Genomic DNA, 14,847 nt, shown 5'->3' on the forward strand with positions numbered 1-14,847 from the left:
ATGCCAACCGCGCTGAAGAGCTTCATGTACGTGCACGGGTAACCTGGAACTGTATAATCCAGCGGAAGTGCGCATGTCGCAACCCCGCCTCTGTCGCTTCCGCCCCGACACAAGAGAGATCATTTGTCATCTTAATGGCGAAATCTTTTTTCATTGACCGGTGATCAACCGGTTCCCAATGAGGGGAAACACGCAAAACGCATGAGCGCCATCATGGGACTTGACTTCAACTTCAGGACTGCATCGTGGATCGCTTCCCAGCAGGCCAGATAAACTGACGACCACGGATTACGTGGCAGTTGGTGGATCCCTAAATATCGAGCCAGTCAACGCTTGGAATAACGCAACGCGGCGCTTGTGTCAAAAGTTGCATAGCACATAAGAGCGCAACTAAGAGCAGCGTATGAAACGGAAAAGAAACTAAGGCCAGCACTAAGCCGTGAAGGTGAGCGCGAATTTTTGCTTCGCTGCAGGTGAAGCTCTCCACCGGAAAGGGAGCGATGAATACGAGAAGATATATAATGGCAGCACCACACGTGTGCAGAATGCAGATGCGCGCCGGTCTGTCGCAATTACAGCGTACATCGTTAGCGACTCTGACAGCCTATAGTAAAACGCTGAATGAATGTTTAACTAAGTGAACTTTACAACGTGGGTTCGATAAAAGATCTACGCTTTACGATCTGCGGCGATCTCGACCTGTCCTGAACCGCGTTAAAATAGCTGGGTTCATCACACCTCGACGAATGACTGTGTAGGAATAAAATGTCTGAGGGTTTGTGAATAAAACGAACTCAGAAAACCGGGAGGAGGTGGGGCATAGTGTTTCTTGTAGCGGTGTTAAATACTTTTCCGATATGTTTCTCGGCGTCACAAACACTTTTGAATATTTCATGAGTGCTGCTACGCGCATGTGTTCTTTTCTAAATGCTCTGAGGCTCTTGAGATCCTTAAAGGTTATAAAGTTAAAGTGACAAGGAGAATTTTATTTAAACGATTTTTATTTTAAGGAAGGAGTGCTGAAGACTAGTGAAAAACGAAAAGGCGCACCTGTGTTCGGCAGATTGCAACTGTTGTTACCTGACAGCATTTGAAAAAGTGTCAGTACAAGTTACGGCTGATGTTGAGTTTCAGGCTAACATTTCTTTCACGTAGATATTTAGTCTCCAAACCTCAAGTTCTAATACTTATCGGATATAAAACCGAAAATAAGCCAGGAGGTACCGCAATGGCATCGGTGTCACTAATTAATGATCACGCTTTTTTGCTTTGGGATTTTGTCGATCTCGGCTATCTCGCTGCGTTTTTCGCATCTTTCTGTATGTGTTTTGAGTTTTCTGTTTTCAAGAACACGTGCATCAGTTGTGAGCCGGGATCAAGGACGTTATATCTATATTTAAAATATAACCTTCTTGGTCGCAACAGAGGGAAGTTTCGATTCAGGGCGTTTATGAGCAACCCACGGCACGGAAGGGGGGGGGGGGGGGGGGGTCGCTTTCGCAGGATACATTTTGTGCCCATTAATTTGATCCGGCGGTATGGGGGGTTTCACTACCTGTGCCGACATGTCTCCTCCACCTGAAGCTTTCAATTTGAGCTGACATCAGACAACAATGAGCGCTCCTGCATTCGCAGCCGTCACGTCCGGGATGCGATCCCGGGACCTTGAGATTGTTAGAGAAATGCCAAACCTCCTGAGCTAGTGCGGTGGGCAGTAACTAATTTCATGTGTAGAATAAAAAAACGGTCATTGAGATTTTTTTTATTAAAAAACGACAACAGAAACTTCTCTCTTACACGGTACGAAGTAATGTGGTCACCCCGGCTATTGACTCCATACTTTGCATATGTTCTGATATCAAATCAACCTTAAGACAGCAGAGGCGGCCAAGTTAATAGTTTCGGTACCAGGATTTGTGAACAAACGCTGCATGAGCACGAATCGGTTTCTTTCTGACGTCTATCGTCTCGTTTTTCAGGGGAAAAAAAAGTCAGTTCTGTCTGGACAGACTCCGCTTAAATTCCCCACCACGCTGTCATAAAGAAGTGCTGCAAAACATGTGCGTCGTGCACGGCAAGAGATGAGTAATGATTAAACATCCACTGAAGGCGTCAATAGCAAGAAGAAATCAAGCCGTGCTGTTGCCTCAAACTGTGGAGTATGAACTGCGCGCCTCTGATTTCTATACAAGCCTGCGCTCCAAGATATGCCCTCACGTACTTTGAATACCTTCTTTGACTCCCCTCTCCCCGTCTTATCCAGGGTTCTTACTTTTAGGTGCATACGTGCAAGAAATTCTTAAATGCTTTGATTCTGCACGCAGTGCTCCACGACTATATATGTATATAGAAGGGAGTAGACAATTCTTTTAGAGACGCATTTATTTGCTGTCGACGTTTCGGTCGGAGCCAGACCAAGAGTCTTGATAAAGGTCGACAACAAATAAATATGTCTCTAAGAAGTGTCTACTGCCTTCTACTTTTAATTACGGAAGCCAACGGAAACTACTTATATATATATATATATATATATATATATATATATATATATGAAGGAAAGAAGCCACCAGTCGGCGAGGCCAAGGAAAGCGTTGGGGATGGTACTTTATGTATTTTTTTTAATGTTTACTTGGATAATCACAGAAATTAGTAATGTAATCTGTTTAGGGGTAAGATAAATAAACACAAAGTAGAAGAAAAAAAACAACACACACACACATATATATATATATATATATATATATATATATATATATATATATATATATATATATATATATATATATATATATATATATATATATATATATATGATGTCCCTTGTTAAGAACTGTCCTTACTCGTGTCAACTTTATAGCTTTGTTTGTTTTGTAGCCGTGACTGCTTAAAAAGGCAGTCTCAAGCGACGTAAGTCTTGATAAAGGTCGTTGACAACAAATAAATGTGTCTAACTAGTCTCTTCATATATATATATATATATCATGTTTGTCAAGCTTCTGCAACACGCCACGTTTGAGCGCTTTCAAGATTCCAGAATCTTTTCCACAGCTCGGCGCCGCCATCCCGTGCCCCAAAGTAAATTTCACTTGTGACGATGACACTTTCCTTTAAGTAAAATGAATGCGTGTATGCATAGATAGCCGCAATGCGTGTGATTTGCATTGACGCAGTAGCAGCACGCAGCGACAGCACAGCTGCTTTTGCGCTGCCTCGATGCCCTGCGCTGCGGATGTGAATGCATCGAGACACCTTATATTACTCTGATTATTTACTCACCCCAAGGGGACGTCATGCGACAAGGTTCTCGTTGCTTGCTTCGCAACGTGTGCAATTCGTGAAGCTGCTGTCACGCAGCCCGTGAATAAGCTTTACGCCGATAGCTCTTTGTGAAATTCTCGCACGCAGCGCATGCATTGTGAACAAAAAATGTTGCGCCAGCAGCGCTGTATACGAAGATTTGATATGCAGTTTACGCGATAAGAAAATCATCAATGAAAATGTGTGGGGTGCGCTCTGCTCGCATAACTCAGGTAGCGGCCTTAACAGCAGCTGTGGCGTGTCCTATAGTGCCGTCCGATAGCCCGGGAGATTTACGGGGATAGCCGGGCGGCTTACAAGAGAAATAAAGAGCAGAACAGCTCAGAAGAGTGAGTTGCGGGCGGTGTATCGTCATCGTCATCTGTCGCATTTCGTTTTGTATTTATACGCAGCACAGCTAATTTAGTGATCGCCGTAACAGGAACAGCTTTTTCTCTTAACTCTAACGACTCGCTGCATCGTACGTAAAACCGCAGTTTCGCTTATGCATTGGAGGCCATTCGCTGTGGAGCCATCACCTGTACGAGAGTGACAGACTCTTCCTGAAGCTTGTTCCCGATTTGTTTCTTGATTTATTTGTACAGTATAGAGTGAACAGTTATCAGCGAACAAAGAACTCCGGGTTGGCGACATGGGTGGGCGGTTCTGTGGTGTACTCTGTAATAAAATTTTGTTGAAAAATCCAAAAATTTTCTGGAAGCTGTCCTGCCGGAAATTTTCTGTTCTGCTATGTTTTCTATTTTTAATTTTTCTGTGATTTTACAGTTTTTTGTTTTTAATTGATAGAAAAAATTTTGTAAATCGACAAATATTTTCTGTTATACGGCGTTTTATGATTTTATTATTTTTTTTTTTCGCAGTTGAAGGAAGGTTGCAAATACACCTTTTTTTTTTATTCGTCTGTAATTTCACATGTTTTTCTGCCTGTAACAAAAATAAATTGCGTTAAGCGCCGATTTCTTCAGTGAACACCATTTTTAAGGTGAAAACCTTGTTAACTCCTTCTCACGAATATCTCTCGGCGCTGGCAATACTCGATGGCACCCATAAACTTGGCCGCGCACAGCGGCTGTCTAGCCACCAAATAGCGGCAAGTGGAAAACGTATAACAGATACCACTGTAGCAGGGAGCCAACCAACAACTCACCTCAATGTGGCGCCACTAGTTTTCTTTCGAATCGACATTGTTAGGCAGCCGATCGTCAGACAGTTAAGTTAAAGTTAAATTGGTTCACAGGAAAGGAAAGGCGCAGTAACTGTCACACTTGCTCTGTGGACACCCGAACCGCGCCGCAAGGGAAGGGAGGAAGGTGGGAGTGAAAGTGGAAAGAGAGAAAGGGGAGCCGTAGTGGAGGGCTACGGAGTAATTTCGACCACCTGGGGATCTTTAATGTGCGCTGACATCGCACAGCACACGGACGCCACTTCGTTTCGCCTCCATCGAAACGCAGCCGCCGCGGTCGGGTTCGAACCCGGGAACTCCGGCACAGTAGTCGGGCGTCTTACCACTGCACCACCCCGGCGGGGCTCGTCAGACAGCGCCTTTGGTGTTGTCATACCATTCAGCTTTCTATTCAGCCTTTACCTACTTTTCAAGTAATAATCAGTTCGCGGTAGAAAATATAACAAACGACAAAATATATCGAATTGCTCCAATCAAGGTTTTGATTGTAAAACAGAAAATTAGTTTTTTTTTCGTGAACTTATTTCGGTCAATGAAGTAGAACAGATATTCTCTGTACGGGGACAGAAATTTTCTTTTAAAATAGATGTAATTTCATACATATGTTTTACAGTGTAGGCTTTCAGCATAAATAAATAAATAAATAAATAAATAAATAAATAAATAAATAAATAAATAAATAAATAAATAAATAAATAATTGGTTCACAGGAAGGGAAAGGCTCAGTATCTGTCACACCTGCTATGTGGACACCTGAACCGCGCCGTAAGGGAAGGGATGAAGGTGGGAGTGAAAGTGGAAAGAGAGAAAAGGGGAGCCGTAGTGGAGGGCTACGGAGTAATTTTGACTACCTGGGAATCTTTAATGTACGCTGACATCGCACAGCACACGGACGCCTCTTCGTTTCGCCTCCATCGAAACGCAGCCGCCGAGGTCAGGTTCGAACCCGGGAACTCCGGACAGTGGCCGGGCGTCTTACCACTGCACCATCCCGGCGGGGCACTTTCAGCATCACAGAATATATTTCCGGCCATATATATTTCCGGCCGTATACCACACAGCGCACCAGCATGGGAGGAGCGTTATACCGCACCTGTATGAAAGACGCTGCTTACAGACATTTTCATCTGGTACAAGCAGGTGTAAAACATCTTCTCTTCGGAGTACTTACAACAGGTGCTTAGACCTCGGGCTACAACTCCAGCTTTGCTGAAGTCAGGCCCGCGCAACAGTCCAGTAAGTAATACTGTCTTACGTGAGCCTCGAAGCCCGCTAGACCGACGACAAAGTCTCGCCTGTTCTCGCTCGGGCTTCGCTCTTGATGCGAATATCACCGCCGCCTGTGGTGCCGCCCGGTGCCGATTTCCTGCACCCTCAAGTCGTTTCTGAGGTCGCGACTGCGTGGCAACGCTCAGGGAGCTTTTCTTTGAAAGTTTTGAAACAAACCTGTGTTGTCCATAGGCACTGTGATTGTTCTATACTGCATGCGCAGTCAGGAGCCATCTCCGCGCCGTTCACCTGGGTCGTTTCAGAAGCGAGGCTGTGTGCATAGATGACGGACAGCGTTGCTCATTTCAGTGTTCCAACTACGGCTTAGTCACGCAGAACCACACTGCGTGTGACTTTGGCAGATGGCGGGCACCATATTATTGAGTCCATTACCGCGGTATTATTTAGTACAGCGTTTTGTTGTGTGAAGGCGACAAAGCTAAAGGCTCCGTTCCCCAGGGATAACAGGCATACCTCTGGCAGGTGGTAGCTGGCAGTAGATATCGTCGAACTTGGCTGTCGGGTTCTATGACGTCATAAGACAACAGGAAACTACAGAGATGGCAGGCTTTGCCAACTGCATGGGGCTACTGTGAGTGGGAGGGTGAGATGAGAATCGAACCCATGGGGACTCTTGAATCCTAGCGAGACACACTAACCTTTCGTACTATACTACCTGGTTAAAGCGAGGCTTTATGTTCCGGGTGGCTTTTCACATAATGTCATAACTGGTCATAGCTTAGGACTTTATGGCGATAAATATGCATGAGATAATGAAGGCGCAAATTAGGGAATAGCGATGATGCGAGTAGCAGAGTGCATGTACGCGGAGGAAACTCCGCCAGGGGAGTCGCACACGGGGCGCATCAATACTGTCGCGTCGTGCATTTTAAGACTGAGCATAGTTGTCATATCATTGTTTTTTCTTATTTTTCAAAGTAGACCAGCGTTAATAACATGACGGGACCTGCCGTTCGGCGTGTACGCAGTACAAGAGCGCGTACTGTACGCGTCTTTTCTTGCATCGCCTCCTGCTCCCGTGAACATTTTCGCTTCATGTGTACTGGTTTCTTTATGATCCAGGAAAACTTACACACAGAAATAAAGGAACCCGTGTCGGCAATAGGTTGACGCTACGTTGAAACAGTCGGTGACGCATCAGCGGCACAGCTGGCTTCATGTGATTTACATACACTGCGCCACGCATATGGCAGCTGAAACTGGCTCAGCACAGACCTAAATTCAGTTTTTATGCGAGGAGTTTAATTACCATTTATATAGCTTGCCCGTGTGCGTGAGCATAACTTGAGATTGGGAATAAGGTTAATTGGCGAGAGAAAATACTTTAGTCTGCCAGCTAACCCATTTGTTTTCGTTTTTCCTAACAGCCAAAGGGTACTCTTCCGTCAATATTATTTTAATCGTTCATTATAATATCCTCCAGAGATGTTTCCCACTGAAAGTGACAGGCAAAAGGCTATCGCATGATACATGAGGCTGGTGCTGTTAACCTTTTGTGTCGTTCAACTGCAGGCTGTCGCAGTAGCGATGTTCCAACTAGTTCGAGAAAACATTCTTCTGGAGCATGATCCTCGAAATTCATCACACGTACAAGCCTTGCATATATGTGACAGGTCGGTTTTAGCTTGGAACGCGAGGAAAAAAAGGGGGGGGGGGGGGGGGGGGCGGGCGAAGGGTGGCCTTAATTCGTCGCTGAACCTTGACGGAAATGTTGAGCCGGAAGAATTCGTCGCTGGCGGCGTTCTCGAGGAAAAAACCGCCTCGAAAGACTTCCCTCCGGCCGGTTACTGACGTCCTGAGTGACGGCTTTGGAAAGAGAGAAAAACCGGCTGTCAGCATGGGAGGCCGCAGTCCGTTACTCTGTGCGTTGCTCTATTGAGCTTTGACAGAGACGTGCACGCAAGCAGGAAAAAGGCGTATGTCGAGCCACTGCAAATACACTACGCTACTGCTAGCCGTCATTCGCCCCCTGGTCAGGGAGCAAGATAGCAATGTACGTGTACTACCGTGAAAAATAATTGTGGGGCGTCGAATAACTCGGTGAGGTGTAGTCGGTGATTCATCGTGCAGAGAGTGGCAGCGGAAAAGGAACGGGGACGCAACAGAAGATACATAAGAGAGAGGACAAGCGCTGGAATACTAACAGAATTTTCATTGAAATGTAGGCCATAATTTATGCAAACAAAACCATCGCGTGTCCAATTATCGATTGCAACCCTGACTGGAGGGAAGATAGAAGCAATCAGCTCGAGGAGAAAAGAAACTGCGTTTTTTTTTTCTTCTGCATATACCTAGGCTGTTTTTTATTTCCTCGCTTTTGGAGGTACGTCTCGGAGCTGATTGCTTCTATCTCCTTTGAGTGATAAATGTAATGGGTGTTTGCTGGTGCGGGATGAGATGTCATGGATGTCTAATTGATAACTGGGGGCGTGATGGTATTGTTTGTATAAATTGTGGGCTGCATACCAATAAAATATAGTTGGTAGTTCAGTGCTTGTCCTGTCGTCTATGTGGCTTATATTGTGTCCTCGTTGCTTTCGCGCTTTCTCACGTTACGAATTTTAGGCCACCTTCACGTAATGCAACTATGGCAACAGCGTCAGCGGTGAAAAAGGAATGAGGCCATGAATGTGCAAGATTGACTAGAAAGTATACGTCACGTGTCTTTTGTGTCACATCCCTTATTACGTCACATTTTCGGCGCGCAACTCTGTTTTGTGCGCCACGTGTAATATCGTGATCTGGTCCTCACCTTAATTACCTGTCCACGTGATGATGGCATTAATTTATGCGTGCCGATCTACACGCGGCGTTTTTGGTCGCGATATACCACGGCTCTGCCCCTCCTCTCCTCCTTCCCGCCTCCTTCATATCTCTCGCTAACCTTGAAGAAAGTCCTGTGCAAACTTTGATAAGAGAAACGCAGACTCAAGTTAGGTGGCCCTGATATCACATACACCTGCTATCGCTGAGAGGGGAAACAACGCGTACGTCAGCAGGCGCGTGTTGGCATCGTTATCGAAAGAAGGGGAAAAAAAAAAAAACGCTTGCTCGTGCGGTGCGTGATCAGGGTGCCGAGCACGGACAAAATCCTGCGCAAAGTCTACTGTCTGTTCCGTTTTTTTTTTTTAAAATTATTTTCTTGATGCTGCCTTGGCGAGACTTGAACACACATTCGCAGTGCGGTGCGTGAGAGTTCTTCTCAGCGTAACAGTTAGCGATGAGCCTGTGGTCGTTCTTCTGGTGACGTGCAGCAGATTGGCCGAACTGGACCAGCTCCGAAAGTAGTCCGAAAGTAGTCACGTAAGTTGGCGTCTGATGTATTCGTCATTTCTTCGTTTAATTTCGTTGGTTAATATATGGATGAAAAGTAGGGAGAAAACGCAGAAAATCGCTGAAGAAGTGCGTACACAACTTGCAAGGGTGTTCGGGGGCTCATTGCGCAAAGCTGTACAGAAATAAGCGCACTATACCCGATTGCTACTGTATAGCTCAGTGACGCGGTTTTAGCAACCTCCTCGGTTTTAGCACACCAGAAACTGGCTGATTGTGTAATGACTGATAACATGAACATTTATATACAGTACTCGTAGCCACACTCCTCGTTTTGTATGGATGAGGGAGAGGGTTTATTTTCGAACAAGACGTGAAAACTGGTTGTGAAAATTTAAGGATAATTATTGCCACTGGTGGCTCGGGCCGCAATTGCCGGAGGTCCAGCAATCAGAAAATAAACCTTAGAAAAATGCTCGAAAGATGAAGAGCACGTCTGTCGATGATTTTAATCAGAGCGAAAGACGAGTGGACAACTCGACCAATACAGGCTGTGATTCTTAAAGGCGTGCTGCTGCACACCTGCATGCAGTATATCTGGTTTTAGTGCGCATGTGAGTCTACTTACGTCACAGATGAATTAGTGACGTTTCTTTCCATCATAAACACGCAATTCCTCTCTGATTAGATGAGGCTCTCTATCTTCAGTGCCTATAATGGCTCAGGGGGGCAATTAGTCTTTCTCGGGTTTGTATTTTTTGTGTATTTCGACTTCTGTCGGCATTCACTTTCTCCGTCGCTTTTATTGCACTCGTTGTGTCGTCACCACTGTATTTTATTCTGTTTTGCTCATTAAGCCCTTCAGTGCCCTTGCATTATACCTACGACAGTGGTTCTCAGCCATGGATGTGTCAGGGACTTCTGGGGGGGGGGTCTTGATACAGAAGAGGGGGGGGGGGCGCCTCTAAAAACGCGTACCTGAGAAGCCAGCGCGCCACGGCCTGCAGAGGACGTGGGGAAGAGGTGACGCGTCGGCGGTGGTTTACATGCCACTAAAACTTTGAATTGATTTGGCACCTCCCAGCACCACGTCGCCGCTTTGCACTTCAGCCCCGTCTGGAGTAAAGTCGACTTTTAACCTCCGTGTTTTTGACCCTGAAAAATTGCGGTAAGCCAGGCCCAAGCTATCATGCGCCCCACCGGAGTGGAGCAGTGGTTTCAGCGCTCGACTACTGCTCTCAAGTGTGCGAGATCGAATCCCGACCTCGGCGGCCGCTTTTCGATGGAGGCGAAAAGCAAGGCGTCCGTGTGCTGTGCGTTGTCAGTGCCCGTTAAAGAACCCCAGGTGGTCAAAATTTCCGGAGTCTTCCACTACGGCATAGTCTGAGTCGCTTTGGGACGCTAAACCTCACAAAGCTTTCCTTTATTGTGAAATCAATAGTACGGCAAGTCTAACCGCTTGTCGCTGTGTGCTGTGTCCGTGTCCGTGGTCCCCGAGCCGGCTCTGCGTCTAACAGAAGAAGAAGATGACAATCAGCCTGCCATGACATTTGAATTCACGCTACGCCTATGCCACGGGCAGGAGCTTCCAACTCGGGTCGCTCCTTTCATATGGGAGGGTGATATCAGAATCAGCCTGCCAGAACCGTTTGCATTCTCGATACCCCTACGACACTTAGGCACGTCCATACAGCTTGGTTGAAGCGTGACTTTATATGTGGGCTGGTAGCTTACGCTCTCACGTCATACTTTTAAAGGATGAGCTTAAGTGTCCCCAATAATGTAGCACCTTACACTGATAGAGCATGATAGGGGAATAATGTAGCAGGCCGAAGAAGCTTCCGCCATTGTTTTCACAATTTAATTAGGGTTAACCAGAGCTAAACCACAGCTAATTTTTTGTTTCTGTGTGGGTTTCGCGGATCTCAAAAATCGCCTCACGGACCACCCGTGGTCCGCGGACCCGTATTTCAAAAGCACTGGTCTAAAACCCATGTCGCGTTTTCAGGAAAAAAAAAAAAAAAAAGTCAAATGGCTCTGCTCAGACTTTCTTGTGTTATAAATTCTACATATGCAACGTCGTTACATGTTACTTGCATCCTCGCATTCACCTTTATCTTTTCCTCGAATCCTGACTATATTTGTATTTCCTACCCTGTCTCTCAACATTTTGTGTGCATTCTTTCCTGTGTTTCAGAGAATTTGAGCCGACATGGTATCCATCTTCTCCATTTTCTTTCTTATCGCTGCTAACACCACACCGGCCAATGGTCGTGGTTTTGCATGGTGGATTCTCCCAACTAATGCCGCCCTTTCTGTTTGTTGTAGTTTTATTCGGTCTCTTCTTTCGTGGAGAACGCCAATTGCCAGTCGCAGTTCTATGCATAGATGGTTATTTTGAATTTGTGAGCAATTAATATCTATCGCGGCTATAACGTGCGGCCAATGGCGCTTAAAGCATGATGTCGCGTTTATCTTTTAAACTATAATATATTCCTTAAAGCGGCTTTGTGTGCGCAGATGTGAGAATGTACGTCGCAAAAATCTTAACGGCGGCAGCATAAGAAGACAGCCAGTTTACAGCAGCCATCATGTGCAGCAATGCGTTGCTCCGCCTTCTTCCTTTTCATATTTCGAGATGTCAGGCGGGCCCTGTCATGGACTTCTACAGTACTGTTATAAAGGGCTGCATTCCGCGGGGCGGAACCTTCCGCACCCATAAACGGCTCCTCTCCTGTAATTTGTTCTAAACGTTTGAGCGCTAAAGGCGCTTATAGGAAAAAGCCTAAAACAGGAACCCCTTTGGGGATTTTTGAATAATATACAGCGCCAATCGCTTTTTTTTTCCCCTATGGCAACAAGTAGATAGGAACTGCACTTTTTATTGTTGGATATCGCCTTTTTGTAGACAAATGCTGGCAGCGTGCCACGTTTTTCCAACGATTACGTAGGTGGTAGTCTATTTCGAAACGAGGATAACCGATGGTCTCTATGAGTAACCAATTGGATTCCAAGAGAAGGTAAGCGTAGCAGGGGGTCCCCCGTTTACGTAATAACCCATCGGCTGCTCCGGGAATAAGCCCATCTGTGACAGACCTAAGACCAAAAATATATACGTTTATTCATGCAAAAACGACTACCATGAGAGATAAAGTTAGGTGAGCGGATGAAATTAAAACATTTGCACGGATCAAGTAGCTGCAGTTAGCACAGCATCGCCCTGCAGTATGTATACTCCGGCTGATGATGATGACGCCTACTCTCCAATGCACGCGTACAGTCGCTAAGAAACGTTAATGAAATCTTGAATGCTTCAAAACAGCTTCGTTGACTGTTGCACGTAAAAATTACAGGGGTGCACTTAAGCTTCCTTACGTGCGGAAATGGGAAAGTATTGTAAGTTCCATACGTAGTTCAGTCACTAATTATCACTACCACTACCTTTCTATTCTGATAACGTCACATATTTACCGTCTAGTAGTTATCTAAATTGCCTTTGAGAGGCATTATCAGCCTCATCTCTCTTATCTCAATCATGTCTGTAACTAATAAACTCACATTTCTATTATTTTTCTAATTATCATTAATGACCCTCAGTTAATTGCTTGGTTATCGCTAGTTATCCTCGCTCTTATCGGCGTTATCTCCTGTACACATCTCGTGCTCACACGTCCTATCTACGCCACCCGCGCATCAAAAGTGCTTTCGCATTAATAGCTATCCGCGGACCAGAACTGACCGCGGCAGTTGAAAACAGCGTCGGAGTGCTGCAGATTGTATTCGTCTTACGCAATAGCTTTATGTAACATTTCTTCTGAAAAAGAAATTACAGCCATTAATTAGTTTTCTGGCAAAAGCCGCCTGACAAAACAAGTATACTTGACCGCAACCCCAATTCTCGGTTCCGCTACAGTATCAACGTACCAGGTGGCAAACCTAAATGTAACCTCCATTAAAACTTCCTGCTGGGCGAGTTGGTAGTTCATCTTGAGGTAGGGGTTTTTTTTTTTTTATTGCGCGAACAAAGACAAGGACAAGAAAGGCGAGACGTACACTCACAAGCGCTTGTGTGCGTACGTCTCGCATTTCTTGTCCTGTGAGTTGCGTGGCCTTACCTGCACTATTTTTTCGCTCTCCAGAGTTCGCTAATTAGTAAATGCAAATTATTAGCGAAGTTTTCAGTTCCTGACTTCAGGAAAAAAGCAATTAAGCAACAGTTCTAGGTCACCGTAGAAACATTGTTTGCATTTACAAACGACAGGTCGCTCAGCAGCAACAACAAAAGCTTCAATGCGCAGTGACGTCACTTCAGTGTCACAATACGTGCTTCTGAGAACAAAATTGCGTTGTCTTTTTTTTTCGAAGAAGTTTTCCCGATGCGGCTTTGCATGTGCTGTATAAGAGAGAGATGCATGAGTAGCTGGTCACGTGAGAACTTTCGTTGAAGGCCAGTAAATAAAGCAAAGTAAATTGTATGCTAATGGAAACACTGATACTATCTGTTTTTCAAGACGACCTACACTTTTAGATTCCCACTTTGTTCCTCAAGACAATAATTAAATATGCATCTCATTACTCTTTTCAAATAAATTAACATTGGAGAACGAGAGAAATGCTTCGGCCTAGGATAGACGACCCTAAACGGCAACTCTCAGTTGGCTTCGCTGAGCTAAGAGACTATGCGTTTATTAAAAACTTGTATACATTTAGCTTGGACATCCAGCGTATGCATCGGAAAACAACGCGCACCACCCATCAGCGGTCGGCGCGTTTCGCCTCTGCATAGCGTACACTGAACCGCCCGCGAATGCTCGACGTACGGTACACAGAATAAAATTGCATTGGTGCATCTTACTGCACTGTACTACTGACAAGGTAAACAAACGATTTTAACAATAAAATTGTTTGAATGAAAGCACGTGAAATTTGCATCTCGCCACCTGTTTCCACCGACGCCGCGGCCTCCACATGCCACATGCAAGTCCGATATCGCTTGAGCTATACATGGAAACTATTATGCACTAACATTCTTCATGTGTGTGTTTCACAACAGCCACGCAGCGCGAAATTTTCCACAGCTTGCGGCACAGTTTTCATCGCTTGTCGCTACAAATATGTGGCAACGAAAAGTCAATGGGCGTCGTCCTTGGCGGATTAAATGTTGCTTAAGAGGAAATGGGTTCTGTTATGCAAGCCCTGTAGCCAGCAACGCAGCCCTTGAAGAATTTCTTTAGAGTGTCATAGACAGCCCATAGACAGTACATACAGTGGTTATGAGCTGCTTATTGCGCTTTAAGGTGAAAGCCTTATAGGTATGAGTGCGCGTCCGTCCGCAGAAAGTGGCACTCAACTTGTCAATCAAAGAAAAAAAAATCATCCTCCATCGGGAATCGACCGCCGCCGCTGACGTAATGACGCATATCCTATCAACAGCGGGACGTCATGGAAGAAGGCTGCAGCGCGATGACGTCGTGGGAAGAGAGCGGTAGGGCGATGAAAAAAAAAAAACAAGAAAAAAGAAACAAAAGAAATCTAGAAAGTTCGTGCTCGCCTCTTTCGATTCAGATGCTTCCGACTTGTGTCAAAATGTCAAGTAACTATGAGAATGCCACGCGATAGGGGCAACGCCGTACCGCCAACCCTACATTTGAATGCGCACTGCAAGGAACGCGCGCTAAGGAAAGAACATCTACACTGCGTGGCACGATCCCCGGCCTTGCTAGCAAAAGCGCCACAAGGGGCGCGCGATATACCGTGTGCAGCAGCGACGCTCAGGATTTAGA

The 14,847-nt window shown here is 45.5% G+C and overlaps 1 protein-coding gene across 2 annotated transcripts in view; it reads left to right on the forward strand.

Annotated features, from left to right (window-relative positions):
* Positions 1 to 14,847, forward strand: part of LOC146196956 (putative monocarboxylate transporter 5) — a 38,626-nt gene that overhangs the window by 1,268 nt on the left and 22,511 nt on the right. The window lies entirely within an intron of this gene.

The sequence above is a fragment of the Amblyomma maculatum genome, chromosome 3 (assembly GCF_055883805.1).
Source record: "Amblyomma maculatum isolate TAMU_Amacu chromosome 3, ASM5588380v1, whole genome shotgun sequence".
In the NCBI taxonomy this organism is placed as follows: domain Eukaryota; kingdom Metazoa; phylum Arthropoda; class Arachnida; order Ixodida; family Ixodidae; genus Amblyomma; species Amblyomma maculatum.